We start from the raw sequence: 15,746 nt of genomic DNA on the forward strand, positions 1-15,746 counted from the left end.
CTAGATACTGAGGAATGACTCTATATGAAATGTCTATAGTAGGTGAATTTATGCTCAGAAATGGGAACTTCTCTTCTAGGCCATTAATGTTGGAGGTTGAATTAATTTAATTAGGAGGTAAGCAGGATTTGAGTCTTGCTGTTGCTATGGTTATCTTCAGTGCATCACTAGTTTTGAATTTCTCTGGAATTTTCTTGTGCTTAGGGTTTGCCCTCAATGTCTTGTGTTCCACCAGCAGATTTCAACTTTCCTCTAAATACCTGCATCAGGGTCTGCTGACCCTCCACAAGAAGCTTAGCAATTTTATTTTGTAGGAAGAAGGGTTCCAGGTGTGGGGCTGGGGATGTGGCTCAAGCGGTAGTGCACTCGCCTGGCATGTGCGGGGTTTGATCCTCAGCACCACATAAAAATAAAATAAAGCTGTGTGTCCACTGAAAACTAAAAATAAATATTAAAAAAATTCTCTCTCTCTCTCTCTTAAAAAAAAAAAGGTTCCAGATGAGACTCTTGAGACTTTTTAGTGGAGACAGCTGCCTTTTCCCTTCAGCCCTACATCACTGATGGGACACTTTCTGATCTCCTCTCCTGTTCCCAATACTTATTATGAATACCCGGTAAAGGTCCACATATCTGGTATAAGCCCTCTTTGGGGTTTGTAACTCCTAATATTCTTCATTCCTATGTTCTCCTACCCAGTGTTTTAGCAATTTGTTAAAAATTTAAGCTCTTTCTACCCGCTTCTAGGGTCCTGGCATCTCTGTCTCTAGTGCTCTGCCACAGGGGAGGTCACACTCTTCTCAGGGATGCCTTAGCCAATGACTGAGCAAGGTGGAGGTAGCCAAGGGCCAGCAGCAGTTCTTGGGGTGGCCACCAATGATCAATGACTTGGAAGGCATTGGTATGAGCCTTCCTGTTTAATCCCAAATGAAATCCAGAAAAGTTATGCTTTTAAAATTCATTCAAGACTTTTCTAATTGTAGAGCGAGAGCAACATTTTTCCGAGGTTGCCACCTGGAGGTATAGGTACTGCTATGGTTTAGATGTAGTGTCCCCCAAAACCTCACATGTGAGACAATGCAAGAAAGTTTGGAGGGGAAATTATTGGGTTATAGTCTAATCAGGGAATTAATCCCTGGTGGGATTAATTGAGTGGTAACTGGAGGCAGGTGGGGTGTGGCTGGAGGAAGTGGTTCATTGGGGCGGGACTATGGGGTATCTGTTTTGTATCTGGAGAGTGGAGTCTCTCTCTGCTTCTTGATTGTCATGTGAGCTGCTTCCCTCTGCCACACACTCTGCCAAGATGTTCTGTTTCACCTCAAGCCCTGAGGGATGGAGTCTGCTGTCTATGGATTGAAAACTCTGAAACCGTGAGTCCCCAAATAAGCCTTTCCTCCTCTGCAGTTGTTCTGGTTGGGTCCCTTCAACATAGTGGCAAAAAAGCTGACAAAAAGAGGCACCCTTTGCTTTGGAGCTCCTTGTTAGACCAGCAGACACTTGGTGGGGTCTGCATCATGGTATGGTGGCTCCTTTTGCCCAATTTCTTTTCCAGGGTCCACTGCATTTTGAGCACTGTCTCCGGCTGCTTCCTGGAGAGCTCAACTGACATTGACTCTTCAAATAGCTTCAATAAAATTAGTGCTCACTTGCCACCCCATGCAAAAAAAGCCAACTATACCTGGAATCCCCAAATTCTAGTAAAAGTTCAAGCCACTCATGGCTGCCCTAAAGTCCATGGTCCCCACCTTTAATCCAGATTTGACTCCTCCAGAACTTTATTCTTCTTTGGGGGACTTAGTCTAGGAGCTTCAAGAACAATAACCCCAATGAGGAACTGTGGTTGCTGTATGGTTAGAGCAACATGGAGAGGCAGTGGACTATGCTGCGAGTTGCTCTCCCATCACCTTCCTTCTGGAATGTAGATAGTGAACCTTCATAAGGAAAAGGTAACAAATCCCCCCCAGGATCTTTTGGTATACGGGAGACTTTCATATTTGACTCCAGAGGACAAGGAGAGCCTATACTGGAATTTACAGAAACTGGCATCTTAGGCCAAAGGATAAAGGGAAAACCTTGTAGGCAATTTTCAAGTTTCTTCCTAAATTGTCCAATTCAACCAGGGCAAGGAGTCCATAAAATCTTAATGTTCGTTAATAAAGGGTACACATTCACTGATAACCTATCCTGTGTGTAAGCTCTCAGGCAAGCCAGTGGAGTGGAAGGCAGCTGGGTGGGAATATGGTAGCAGGAAGAGGGCACATCAAAATCCTAAGACCTAGAATTCAGCAAGTTAAGAAAGCATGCTTTGTTTCTATATCACCTTCTTCCAAGAAGATTGATGATAGCAGATATGAGAAAATGTATTGATAGGTGCAAAATGTGTTATGACTTGGAGGCTAAAGCTGGGAATGGCTGAAAGTCACAAAGAACTTGTGACTTGGGACCTACTTGGGGGCAGAATGGTGGAGGAAACTTCAAAGACTGAATATTCTCAGGGGTGGTGGATTTTTTTTTTTTTTAAATTGGTGTGATACTAAATTTTTGGGAAATATGTCACTGATTCTCAAGATGAACAGGTCTTTAAAAATCAATGTTACAGAAGCCACATATGCTCATGCCAACAATTTAGATAATCTGCACATTTAAAGTGAAAATGTGCAAGTCTCTTTTTAACCACCCTACATCCCCTTCATCCTAAATCCACATCCCTGGAAATAACTACTGTTTCTGGGGATGTGTCCTTCTGGGTTTTCAGAGTGCTCCTCATTTTGGGGAAGTGATGGTGCCAGATTTCTTCATGGGTGGACAAGCACTGGGGCATCTGCAGCATCTCTCCCAGCCCCATGCTCATGGCCACCTGCCCCTCTCAAGCCTGACCCAGGGAGCAGGTGTATCTTGCAATGCCCTAACTGGTTCCTCTTTATGAGGACAACTCCCATCATAGTGGGGAGGACAGCATTGGTTTTCTTTTGCTGGTAAGGGTACCACGATGGTCTTGAGTTTTCAGGACGCCCCACCTGTCTGGAAGCTCAGGCATGGATGGAACTTCAGGAAGACCCGAACCTTGTTCCCTGGAGAGAGTCCTCCCTTTCTCTGGAGCTGTGCTCCAGCTTCTGCCTGCAGTCACATCCCTGCCAACATTCATTGCCATGTTTTGACTTGAAACAGATGCTTATTCTGTGTTTGTGCCTGACCACTGAGATTTGTCTGCTGTGGTTTTTTTAGTGATTGATGTCACTTGCTCCAATGTGGAAAAACCCCAGGAGCCTCACAGATCAAGAGCCTGAAGAACAGCATGTGGGAGGCCTCTGGTAATTTGTGTAAAAGGAAAAAATATTATTCCCAGCAGGCCATCAATCCTTGGGACTGCGAACTTGGGCCACTGCACAAGCTCCCCCTTTGCCGTGAAATGGGGATGTGTCATATCCAAACAGGAACGGTACCGGCCAAGGTCTGGGGCCAAGTAAGATTTTCCAAGCCTACATTCCCATGTGCTTCCTCGTCACCCTGGTGGACTGGCCTGAAGCCTGGCTTTTTGCCATTTGAGACCCACAGTTTTCCATCTCTTAACAATGTCTAGCATAATGTCTGACACTCTGTAGATGCTTGACCAATCTTCACGAAAGGAAGATATTTCCATAGATGTTTTAAAGCCCCTATATGTTCTAGATGCCAGGGATTCAGTAGTGAACAAAATGGACAAAAATTAGTTACTGTGGTGATTCTTGATAAATGACCTCCCTTGACAGATTTTCTTTCTCTGTGGTATAGCCTATAATCTTTATTTTCCTATTAATTAACTTGATTTTCTTTCCCTTCAAGAAACAAGGACAAAGCCCTCCTATAGAGCTATTCTTGTTTAGGTCGATAAACACATATTAAGGATCCATCTTCTAGGAGACACGGGCTATGTTGGACACATGTCTAAGGAGGTGAAGCCCTAGTTCCTAGGAAGGTCAGAGTCTGTGGTTTGGATCAGCAGGAGGCAGGCAGAAAGAAGGTATAACAAGTTTTATTATGGAAGAATGTAAATTCTCATGAACAGGGAATTTCCAAATAGGATTGCTTGCTGATTTCCTCCTCTATACTTCCTGGTCTAGCCCACTACTCTGCACCCCCACCTGCCACCATCTTGTTAGTGACCCAACCTATTCCTCAAATGGCTCTCAAATACATAATATTTTCTACATTCTTATTATTACTGGCTTTAGTTCATTTCCTCATTATTTGTTCTCTGGACTATTTCAACACACTCCTCATTGATACCTTTGCCTCCTCTTTGGTCCCATCTCAGCCTATCACCATTGAGAGCAGAATCTTTCTAAGTAGCAAATCTCACCTGGATCTTCTCTGCTTAAAATACTTCAATGGCTCCCCATCTGCTTCTTTGTGATGAAGTTTGAATTTCTTAACACGGGCCCTCAGCCTTTTCTTATCTCAAGTTCTTTCCTTTATGATTCTGTTACCTGAGATCTCAGAAGGTACAGCCCAAGCTGTTACCTCAAGGCCAAGGTTGACTCTGGCCAATTGAGGCTGGAGTAAGACACTTTTCTTACCCTTGTACTACCTTGTATAAAGAGAAACTGTGCCAGATGCCAGCCACCATGGCTCAACTCAACTAGACACCATTAGGACTCACTCTATCCTGCCTCATTTCAGGGTTGTCTAAATGAGAGCCTCAAGTTTAAGTTTCCCTTATTTTCCCTGGACTGTCCTCTTTACTGTGTACCCTGATAATTTTGGTTCAAACTTCCTTTTAAAAATGAGGAAATAGCAGCTCAATTCACAATAGCTAAATCGTGGAACCAACCTAGATAGATGAATGGATAAAGAAACTGTGGTATATACACACAATGAATTATTAGCATTAAAACAATAAAATTATGGCATTTGCAGGTAAATGGATGGAGTTGGAGACCATCATGCTAAGCAAAGTAAGCTAAGTGGATGCTAATTCATAATGGGGGAGGGGAATGGGAAGAATAGAGGAATTTTGGATTGAGCAAAGGGGAGGGGAGAGGGCATGGGGGTAGGAAAGATGGTGGAATGAGAAGGACATCATTACCGTAGGTACATATAGGATTGCATGAACGGTGCGACTCTACATTGTATACAACCAGAGAAATGAAAAGTTGCGCTCCATTTGTGTACAATGGCAATGAAGTGCATTCTGCTGTCCTGTATAACTAATTAGAACAAATAAAAAATGTTAATATAAAAAAATGAGGAAATATATTAACCTTCAGAAGAGGAAGTTCAGAGGCCAGGCTAACTTTCAGAGTAGGAACAGTGGCTCAAAGATGCATGAAGAAGTAACTCTGTCTTCTTTACCCTGCCATATATTCACTTTGACTCTGGCTCTTGCCAAAGTTCTGGAAGGGTTGCCAGTAGCCATCAGAGCTGCTTCCCCTGTCCATGCCTGATGGAGAGAGGCTGGCTCTCTATGGCCTTGAGAGGGAGAAACCACTTTTCAGAAACTTCCAGCAAATCTAGACTCAGGTCTTAAATGACCAGCTTTGGGTTTCATGTCTATTTCTGAACCAATCACTATTCATGGAATTGGCATTACTTTTAAACTATTCCTTCAGTTCCCCAAGTCATAAGGGGAGGGAAAGGAGAGAAGTTGCTCTGTGTATCCAGATCTACATCTGACCTTTATCTATCTTCTCAAGCCCTCCCTGAACCGGCAAGCCTCGCTGGGAAACACACTCCCCTCTCTTTCTCATTCCTCAGGCCCAGGAAATGGGTTGCATGTCCTCTTTGCTCTCAGTGGCTCCTTCTAGACCTTTTGGTTTTCTCTGTTTCTCTTGCAAAACCACATTCTCCTTGGAGGTTGTTGCCTGTATTCTTCCCTCAGCCTGTCCCCATCATCTCATGAGCTCCTTGTCATATGCTCTCTGTGACTTGTTATTTTTAAATTCTCAGCTTTCCTTTTTATCCTTCTATCTAGTTTCATTCTTTTAATTAAATAATCAATCAACGCCCTCCCCCCCCATGGTGTGTGTGCAATCTAATCCTCTGCTTCTCAATTTTTTTCTTTTGTCTTAATCATCTTTTCTCCAATGATCCTTTCCTTCCCTAAACCTCAGCCACGGATTCCCACTGTCTTTCTCTGGGTCTTGTCAGCACCAGAAACCCCACTTCTTTTGAAACCTTGATTTTAAATGCCCTCAGTCCTGTCTAGTACTATCTTTCTTTTTAGTTCACTTACTCTAAAATAGTGGCTCTTACCCAAGAGAATTTCCCCTTGGGAACATTTGGAAGTGTCAGGAGACATTTTTAGTTGTCATAGGCTGGGGGTGTGACATGAGCACCCAGTGTGTAGAGGCCAGGGGTGCTGCTAAACAACTACAATATGCAAAGCAGCCCCCGAACCAAGAATTCTCAGTCCCTAAATGTCACCAGTGCCAAAGTGAAACACTGTTCTGAAGTGCAAACACTACAGGTTTTTTAAAAAATTTGTTCTTTTTAGTTACACATGACCGTAAAATGTATTTTGGTAGATTATACACACATAGAGAATAACTTATGCTATTTAGGATCCCACTCTGTGGCTGTACATGATATAGAGTTACCCTGGTCATGTATACAAACACAAGGCTGGGACAGTTATGATCCCCTATGGTGTTTTGAACATAAAAAGATCATGAATCCTTTGACACCACATCTTTGTCATTATCTATTGTCCCCTTCTGTCCTGATTTCCTTAGATTGTGTCCCATCATTATGATGATTCCTGGGAAACTGCTTTTTTCCTTTTCTTCTTTGCAATCACCTGACAAGAATCCCAAGCCTGGTTGAACCCAATAATGTGCTTTCTTTGTGCTTGGACCCAGCTACTGAATGTGGTTGGAGAAACTCATGCCCTGATTTGAATGAACTACAAACGTGAAATGAGAGCTCAGCTCCCTATAGGAATTCAGCTGTGCTTCACTATAGGTTTTCCAGGGTGGCTACCTTATTGGCTACCCCTTTTCATTCCCCTTTGCTGATTTTTTTTTGGGGTTCTTCCTGATTTATAGACAGATTCCCAGAGCTGCCTCTCAAACCTCCTTCTCTTCCCTTCCTCTTCATTCTGTTCTCTACAACCCTGCCCGCATCCATTTCCATGACTTTGCAATACCTTCCATGTAATTATGACTTGTAAGTGTCTGTGTTTAATCCAACATTTTCCCTGGTGTTCTAGTCTGGTAAATTGCCTGTTGACATATTCAATGGATGATTCATAGGCCTCTTAAACGGAATGTATCCCAAATGCATTTCTAATCTTCCTTTCTACTCCACCCCCTCTGAATTTTCTCTTCCAGTGTTCTTCATTTCAATATATCAAACCTATTCCCATCCCCAGTTCCCATCCTCAGTTACTAAAGCCACAGACCTAGAAGTCCATCCTCAGTGTTTCCATTTCCCTCGCCTCTCTCCTTTCACCTCCTGTGCAGGCCCTCAGTGAGCCTTGTAGATTCTATCTCATGTCCGGCTTCTGCTCTCCTTCTCCATCACTATTATCCTAGGATAAACCATTATCTCACTTGACTTATTACAATGGATTCCTAAAAGGCTCCCTGTGGCTCTATTTGCCCCACTTTAATCCATCCTTGATCCTGTAGTCTGAATAATCCTTGAAAAATGTAGATCGCATGTCTCACTTCCCTGTGTAAAACCTGTCAAACAGCTTCCTACAAGACTTCAAGTTCAGCAAGACCTGTCCCTTGCCTCCCTCTCAAACCATATCTGTTGTCACTCTTTTCTTTTGAACTCATGATACTCCAAAATGCTGGTGTCCTTTTCAGATCTTAGAACAGTCAAACTCTGTTCCTCAAGCTCTCTCCACTTTGGCTTTTGCCTGGATTAGTCTTCGGTGGTCTTTTCTCACCAGCAAAACCTTCTATCCTTCAAAACCCAGCTTGAATGTCACCTAAAAGATGCCTTACTGCCCATTTCATCTAATGTGTGCCTTACCCCATTCTTCTCTGTCAGGACTTCTTGCTCCTTCAGTGAAACTTATAATTGTTTTATCTATTTGTTTTTTGACAGTCCTTACATTAGAAGGTTAGCTCCCTGGGACAGACCCTGGTCAGTTATGTTTACTGTTGTGTCTCCAGGATCTAAGATAGTCTACATAAGGAGGTCCTCAGCAGGCATTTGTTGAGTGAATGAAAGCACACCATGAGGGTCATGGGCTATGGCCTCATGGGCCTTTGGATCCTCATATGGGCCCTTCCTTTGGCTTCCCACCTCTTCTTGACTTAGCTCATGTATTTGTCAGGGTCTTCTAGAGAAATGGAACCAATGGAATGTATGTACATTTATTTATGATAGGAATTGGCTTTATATGATTATAGTTCAAGCGGCAAGAAGTCCAAAGATCTGTTGTCTCCAAGTTAGAGAAATGGAAAAGCTATTTGTGAAATTCAGTCCTAGCTCAAAGGCCTAAGAATCAGGGTCACCAATGCTGTAACTCCTGGTCCCAGTCTAAAGGCTGGAGAAGGAGGAGCTCTTGTGACTGTGGACAGGAGTATGTAGGTGTCTCAGCTCAAGGACTTAGAGTGAATTCCCCTTTCTCTGCCTTGTTGTTCTCCCCAGGACCTCAATGGATTGGATGATGGCCACCTGCCATGATGAAGTAATCTTTATCAGTATAGTCTACTTACTCAAATGCCTAATCTCTTCCAGAAACACCCTCAGAGACACACCTAGAGTTAATGTTTTAGTGGTTACCTGGGCATCCCTTATTCCAGTCAAGTTGACACATAAAATTAACCATCACAGCTCATCATCATTAAGACCTAGCATGAACTTCAGTTTCCCTGTCCCCATAACAGGCTGATCTGGGAACTCCTATAGCTCCGGAACTTACCTTTCCACTGCACTATTCACATTGTATTGTGACCGTGGTTTTGGTTGTCTCTTCCACTTGCCTCTGAACTGTTTTGGGGCAGTACTATCTGCACTACAGTAATTAACACCCAGTACTCTGCAACAATAAATATTTGTTGACTTAACGAACAAATGAATAATTTGGTCAAGTTAAACAGGTCCATAAATTTCAGTAATATATTTTAAGTAATTAGGATCGTTAATGATCAAAAGCTGTCTTTAATTATAATGAAGTGGAAGTGTTAAGGACATTTCCTGAAGTACTCCAGGAATGCATATGGAGGCTCTGATGGAATACCTACACCCTGATTGAATTTTTTCTTACATAAGTGGTCCATTTGAGTTTACAAGAGGTTGGTTTTAGTGTTGGCAAGATATCTTCATCTTATAGACTTCAGCAGAGGATTCTCAAAGCCAGTGATTCTAAGCCTAACCAGATTAATCCTAAATTATTCCCGTTCAACAAGACATTTCCAAAGTAAAGGCAGTGTGGCCCTCGCAACTACATTCAGACCAGATAGGCAACATTTGAGGTGATGTTAGCTAGTTAGTGTTAGCCAGTTAGTGGATTTTCATTGATACTGCATATCCACCAGTTTCCCCCTAGATGCAAGGAAACTCTGAAGAATATATTAAGCAAGAAGGTCCATGACTCAAATTGATTCTTTGATGATTTGATTATTCTAAAGGGCAATATGACTAAATGTCAATGTTTCGTTGAGTGATGTTTTAGTTAGCTTTTTTTTACTGCTGTGACCAAAAGATATGACAAGAACAATTTTAGGAGGAAAAGTTTGATAGGAATTCGGTTTTAGAGGTCCATAGACAGCTGACTCCATTCCTTGGGGCCTGGGATGAGGCAGAACATCATGGCAGAAGTGTGTGGTGGAGGAGAGCAGTGGGGAGCAAGGCATCCAGAGGGGGTGAGGGAGAGTGTGAGTTCTGTTCTCCAGAGATAAAATATAGACCCCAAAATCATGCTCCCAAGGACCCACCTCCTCCAGTCACACCCTACTTGTCTACAGTTACCACTTAGTTAATCCCTATCAGGGATTTAATGCGCTGATAAAGTTAAGGCTCTCCTAACCCTATCATTTTACCTCTAAACATTCTTTCATTGTCTTGCATAGGAGCTTTTGGGAGACACCTCACATCCAAATCATAATAAGTGACATGATTTGTGAACCTTCAGATATTGAGGAAGGGGGCCTGAGCTTACAAGCTTCTGAAATGGCCCTACCACAGACCACAGTGAGGGCGGGTATTTGTTCTCTGGCTGTGAATATGGATAAGGCCCATTAGTGACCACTTTGCTGTGGATCAGGGGTTTACGATACACTGAGACATCAATGCTCTAATTTGAAATCTTGACAAGGAGCCTACCTCAGCAATTCCTTGCTCTTCTTCCTGCACGCCTTCCTTGTCTAGCTTGGCTCACAGGCTCAGTTGGTTCAGCAGATTGTGAACTCTTTGAAAGCAGCTCTGTGCACTGATGGTATAGATATAAAATGGTATGGCCATAGGCAAATAGAATGGTGGTTCCTCAAAAAATTAAGCATAGAATTACTCTATGACCCAGCAATTTGACTTCTTTGAATAGACCCCAAAGAAATGAAAGCAGAACTCAGTTCTGTATACTCATATCCATTACAGCATTATTAATCATAGCTCAAGTGTCCATGAATAGACTAAGGGATAAGCTAAGTGTGGCACATACACAAGTGGAATGTTACTCAGTCTTTAAAAAGAATAAAATTCTGACACCTGCTCAAATGTGGATAAACCTGGAGGACTTCATGCTGAATGAAATAAGGTGAACACAAAAAGACAAATATTGTATGATTCTACTTATATGAAGTTCCCAGAATAGTCAATTCAAAGAAACAGAAAGTAGAAATAGCACTCAGTAGGGACTGAGCTGTGGGGTGGAGGGCAATAGGGAGTTGTTAATTAGTGGGTCTAGAATTTCAGTTTTATGGGAGGAAAAAATTTCTAGAGATGGGTGGTGGTTATGGTTACCCAACAAATGGAAAGTATTAAGTGCCACTGAACTCTGTTTTAAAATGATCAAAATGACAAATTGTATTTTAATATAATAAAAAAGAACAAGCATCAGGAAAGAAAAGTGAATCTTAATTTTAGGGGGTTCACAAATTCTTTGAATCTATAAATCTATGAATCCTCACAAATATATACATGTATGTATATACCCATACGTATATGCTTAACATACTTTATATTTTTAAAATTTGTATGCTTTCTGTTAGTCAGCTATGACAAAATACCCAAGAAAATCCACCTAAAAGGAGGGATGGTTTATTTTGGCTCATCCTTTCAGAGCCCAAATTCACTTGTGTCCCTGTGAATTGAACACATGTTGTCCTGTGATTGAAATCAGAGTATGTATCACACTTCTTCACACATCATGAATATTTATCAACTCAAAGTCCCAATGAGCATTTTGATGACCAAAATAGACTACACCAACTCAGTCAGGAAAAAAATCTAATCCTGTCTGTCTTTCATGGAGGCAAAAATTTCATGAACCACAAAATGGCAATGGTCCTCTGAATAAAGGTGTTGCAGAGTTACAATGAAAATGTTGCATCCCTCAATGATCAATATGAAATGAGACATAAAGCAACAGAGTGCAAGTAGGTATAATACTTCTAAGAGAATGATCAGATCTATCCTATTAAAATCTTAGTAAGAACGTATTTTTCCTTTGAATGAAAAACAGTGTTTATGACATGAAAAACATGTCACATAGGTGATATGCACCTATGTCATAGTAATTGTCAAGATGTAAATATGAGGGCACCTCAATAGTTCCTTCCCTGAACCTTCTGCTTCTTCACTACCAACACAATAAGCATGTCCTGGAGTACACTGCTCAGAGGTGGCTTAACTATACCATGTTCAACGTGTGTCTTTTCTATTAGTTATAAAAAAGGATGTTTACAAGTTGGCTAATTCAATAGTTCTACTTTTCATCACACATTGCCATCTCAAGATATCTAAAAAAAAAAGGAGTCCATGCTTTGCAATGAGGAATAAACATTGTCTACAACCAACACAGGCATTAATCAATAGTGCATATCTGGAACTATGGTTGTAATCCAAGGCTACCTTCTAGATAGGGAGAAACCAGTGAAGAGCCCTCCCCTCTCTGTCCTCTTCTCTCTTCTCCATAAGCCCAATGAGAAAGTGCGCACATGTATCTAGCTCCATTTGAGATGTCCAAGTGAACAAAGTTCACTCTCAGAAGACCAACCTCCCATAAGCCAGCAAAAGGACATTGTTATGGTTTAAATGTGGTGTCCCCCAAAAGGTCACGTGTGAGACAATGGAAGAAGGTTCAGAGGAGAAATAATTGGATTATAGCTTTAACCTAATCAGTGAGTTAATCCCTGATGGGATTAACTGAGTGGGGGCTGGAGGCAGGTGGGTTGTGGTTGGAGCAAGTGGTTCATTGGGGGTGTGGCTATAGGGTATATATTTTGTATCTGGAGAGCGGAGTCTCTCTCTCTGCTTCCTGATGACCCTGTGGGCTGCTTCCCTCTGCCACACTCTTCCACCATGATGTTCAGCCTCACCTGGACCCCTTGGGGAATGGAACTGGCCTTCTGTGGACTGAGACTTTGAAACCACGAGCCCTCAAATAAACTTTTCCTCCTCTAATATTATTCTTGTTGGTTTTGTAGTCACAGAGGTGAAAAGCTGACTAAAACAGAAATTTACTAGGGTGTTGTTTTGCACTTCACTTTAACCATTCTTGGGCACTTAGGACTTGTTTGTCCTTTACCTAGAGACTAATATTAGCTAAAATACACATGTAGAACAATGGTCAAATGACAGAGATTGTCTAACAATTTGTAGTAATAGAATCTTTCCCTCTGCACTCCCTCTCCTAAGGAATCAAGTTTAATCTATGTTTTTATTGGTGCATTATAGTTTTAATGTAATTATGGGGTCCTTTTTGACATTCGTAAATGCATACAACATAATCTGCTCCATATCAACCCATAGTATTTCCCTTTCCTCTCTTCCTGTCTCCCCTGATCCTCTTCCTCTACTCTAATGGTCTTTCCTCTACTAATTTATGTTTTAATTGGTGCATTATAGTTACACATAAAAGTGGAATTCATTGTGATATAGTTATACATGCACATGACATCGTTTGGTCCATTTCATTCTGCAGTTCTCCCTTTTTCCCATCCCTCTCCCTTCCTCCTCTATTCCCACCCCCCATCTCCATTGTTTTGCCTTCTATTTTTATGAGATTCTCCCCTTTTAAAAAAATTCTTTATTTTTCTCTATCTTCAGCATTTTACCCTTGACTTTCCAAGTCTGGCTTACTTCACAAAGCATCATGTTGTCTAGTTCCATCCATTTACCAGTAAATGCTGTGGTTATATTCTTCTTTATGGCCAAATAAAATTCCATTGTATATGTACACCACATTTTCTTTATCTCTTTTTCTAATAAGGGGCACCTAGGCTGCTTCTGTAACTAGGCAATTGTGAATTGTTCTGCTATAAATATTGGTATGCATCTATTACTATAGTATGCTGATTTTAGTTCTTTCAGATAAATACCAAAGAGTGGGGTAACTGGGTCATATGGTAGTTCATTCCTAGTCTTTTGAGAAACCTCTCTACTTTTTTCTAAAGTGGTTGTACTAATTTGCAGCCCCACCAACAATGTATCAACAATGTATGAGTGTGCATTTCCGCTCCCCCCAATTCTCACCAGCATTTATTGTTATTTGTATTCTTAATGATTGTCATTCTAACTGGAGTGAGAAAATCTCAGTGTAATTTTGATCTGAATTTCTCTGATTGATAATGATGTTGAACATTATTTTTTCATGTATTTTTTTGATATTTACTTTTCTTCTTTTAAGAAATGTCTGTTTAGTTCATTTACCCATTTATTGATTGGGTTTTTTTTTTTTGGTGTTGTATTTTTGAGTTCTCTATATATTCTGGATATTCAGTTTAACAATTCTGTTCTTAAAAGATAATCATTCCTATGAATTATCAGGAAAAAATACCAATGAAAACTCAAGTATATTATTTTGCATTCTCTGCTTTTCACATAGGTTGTGCATTTCTAAATATTTGGAAAGATAAAATGTCTGAGGCAGGGATCTAACTGTATCCATTGTGTACACAGTAGCATCACAGAAATGGCACACGCACACAATATCCAGAGAGTGTATTCTGAATAGAACCTTCCTTCTTACTGCATACTCTCAACCCTGTGGGTAGCTGTAAGCATGTGTAATGCTTAGGGGGTGATTTTAATATAATTTCTACAAGCTGTTTTCAAAGGACAAAATTTCCTGTAAATTTTAACACAAAAATGCACAAAAACATATAAAATAGCTAATTAACTGTGCTTATCAAACACTGGCAAACTCTAACATCTGCAAAGACTAGATGCTGCAAAATTAGGACTTGTCAATTACACATGCTATTCTCACAGTGAAGTAAGACAAAATGTAGACTTACTCTAAACACATCAACAGAAAGCCCCTGAACATATTTTTGCCTCAAATCAGAGCACAAATACAATATGCCCCGCCAAAGAGGCAATGTGACCGTTCCCTTTACAAAAGACAATATTTCCTGTGGATTTTAACAAAAAAGGTATTTAGAAAATATCTTCCTTTACTACATCTACCTTTATATATATCAGGCATTCCAGAACATCAAGAAAGACTAAATAGCTCAAAAGGGCATTTGGTCCTATTAAAAAAAAAAAAAAAAGGGAAAAAAAAGGTATTTGGCACTGTTAACTATTTCTGTATTAGTGAAGAGCAGAACGTGGTCACACGACATTGGTGATGAAATGAAAATGTCTTGTAAATGTGTGACTGATCCCACATAGAACCTTCCTTCTGAACTTGGCCTGACCTCAGATTTCGTATTAACGTGGGGGACATTCACAGTCCTCCTGGAGCACATTCAGGAACCTTCTAGAGGCTTTGTGGGGTCCAGATCGAGACCACTGTGCTTATGATTTTTATGTCTCTTGCTGATCCCACAGTTGCTTCGCTACAGGAGAGAAGGGCTTTCGCCAAAATTCTTTAACACTCTCCGAATGGGGCTCTGGCCTTGGAAAAAGGCATTTCCAGTCATTGAACTGTCATTTTGCCTGGGTCTCCTCCCAGGGGAGAAAGGCATATGACTCCCAAGGTTCCTGGCAGCATTGAAAGCGCTCCCAGCCACAGCCAGCTTTACTTTGGCAAGCCATTCCACTCCCTTTCTTTCCTCCTTTCCTTTCCCATGGAACTTAGTTCTTCCCTCTGTCTTTCAAACTCGCCCTTAGACATAGCAATTCAAAGCTCGATTTTCTCCTTGAATGCACTCTCTCTGTGAAAGAGCCTTTTCACCAAGAATGTGGTGCCTGGTCCTCCATCTCGCCAATCAGTTAAACAAAGACTTCCATGCTGGGGAGAAATTTTCAGACCCCTTCACACATGCCTGTTTCCCTCCATTGCACTTGGCCAGAGCCAACATCTGCATGAAAAATTTAAGAAGTGAAAATATTCCTACGAAAAGTCCTTCCAAAGCAATTGAGAGATAACTGTGACATATTTGAGTAAATTATTTTTTTTATTTCTCATCTATTTTTTTTGGAGTGCATTAATTCAGATGTACACATGCAAACAAGGCCCTGCACCTATGAATATGAAAGGGATAAATGAATACATCAACTGTCAAATAATCTGAAGTTTGACAGCTTCAGTTAATAACCTATGTGTGCTGAGAGCTTCCACAGACCTGATGGCTTAGATACTCTTTCTTTTCTCCAAAGCAGAATATAAGAAACTAGCAAGACCTCAGTTTCACTTTCAACTATTT

Source organism: Marmota marmota, unplaced genomic scaffold (genome assembly GCF_001458135.2).
Source record: "Marmota marmota marmota unplaced genomic scaffold, marMar, whole genome shotgun sequence".
NCBI classification, from domain to species: domain Eukaryota; kingdom Metazoa; phylum Chordata; class Mammalia; order Rodentia; family Sciuridae; genus Marmota; species Marmota marmota.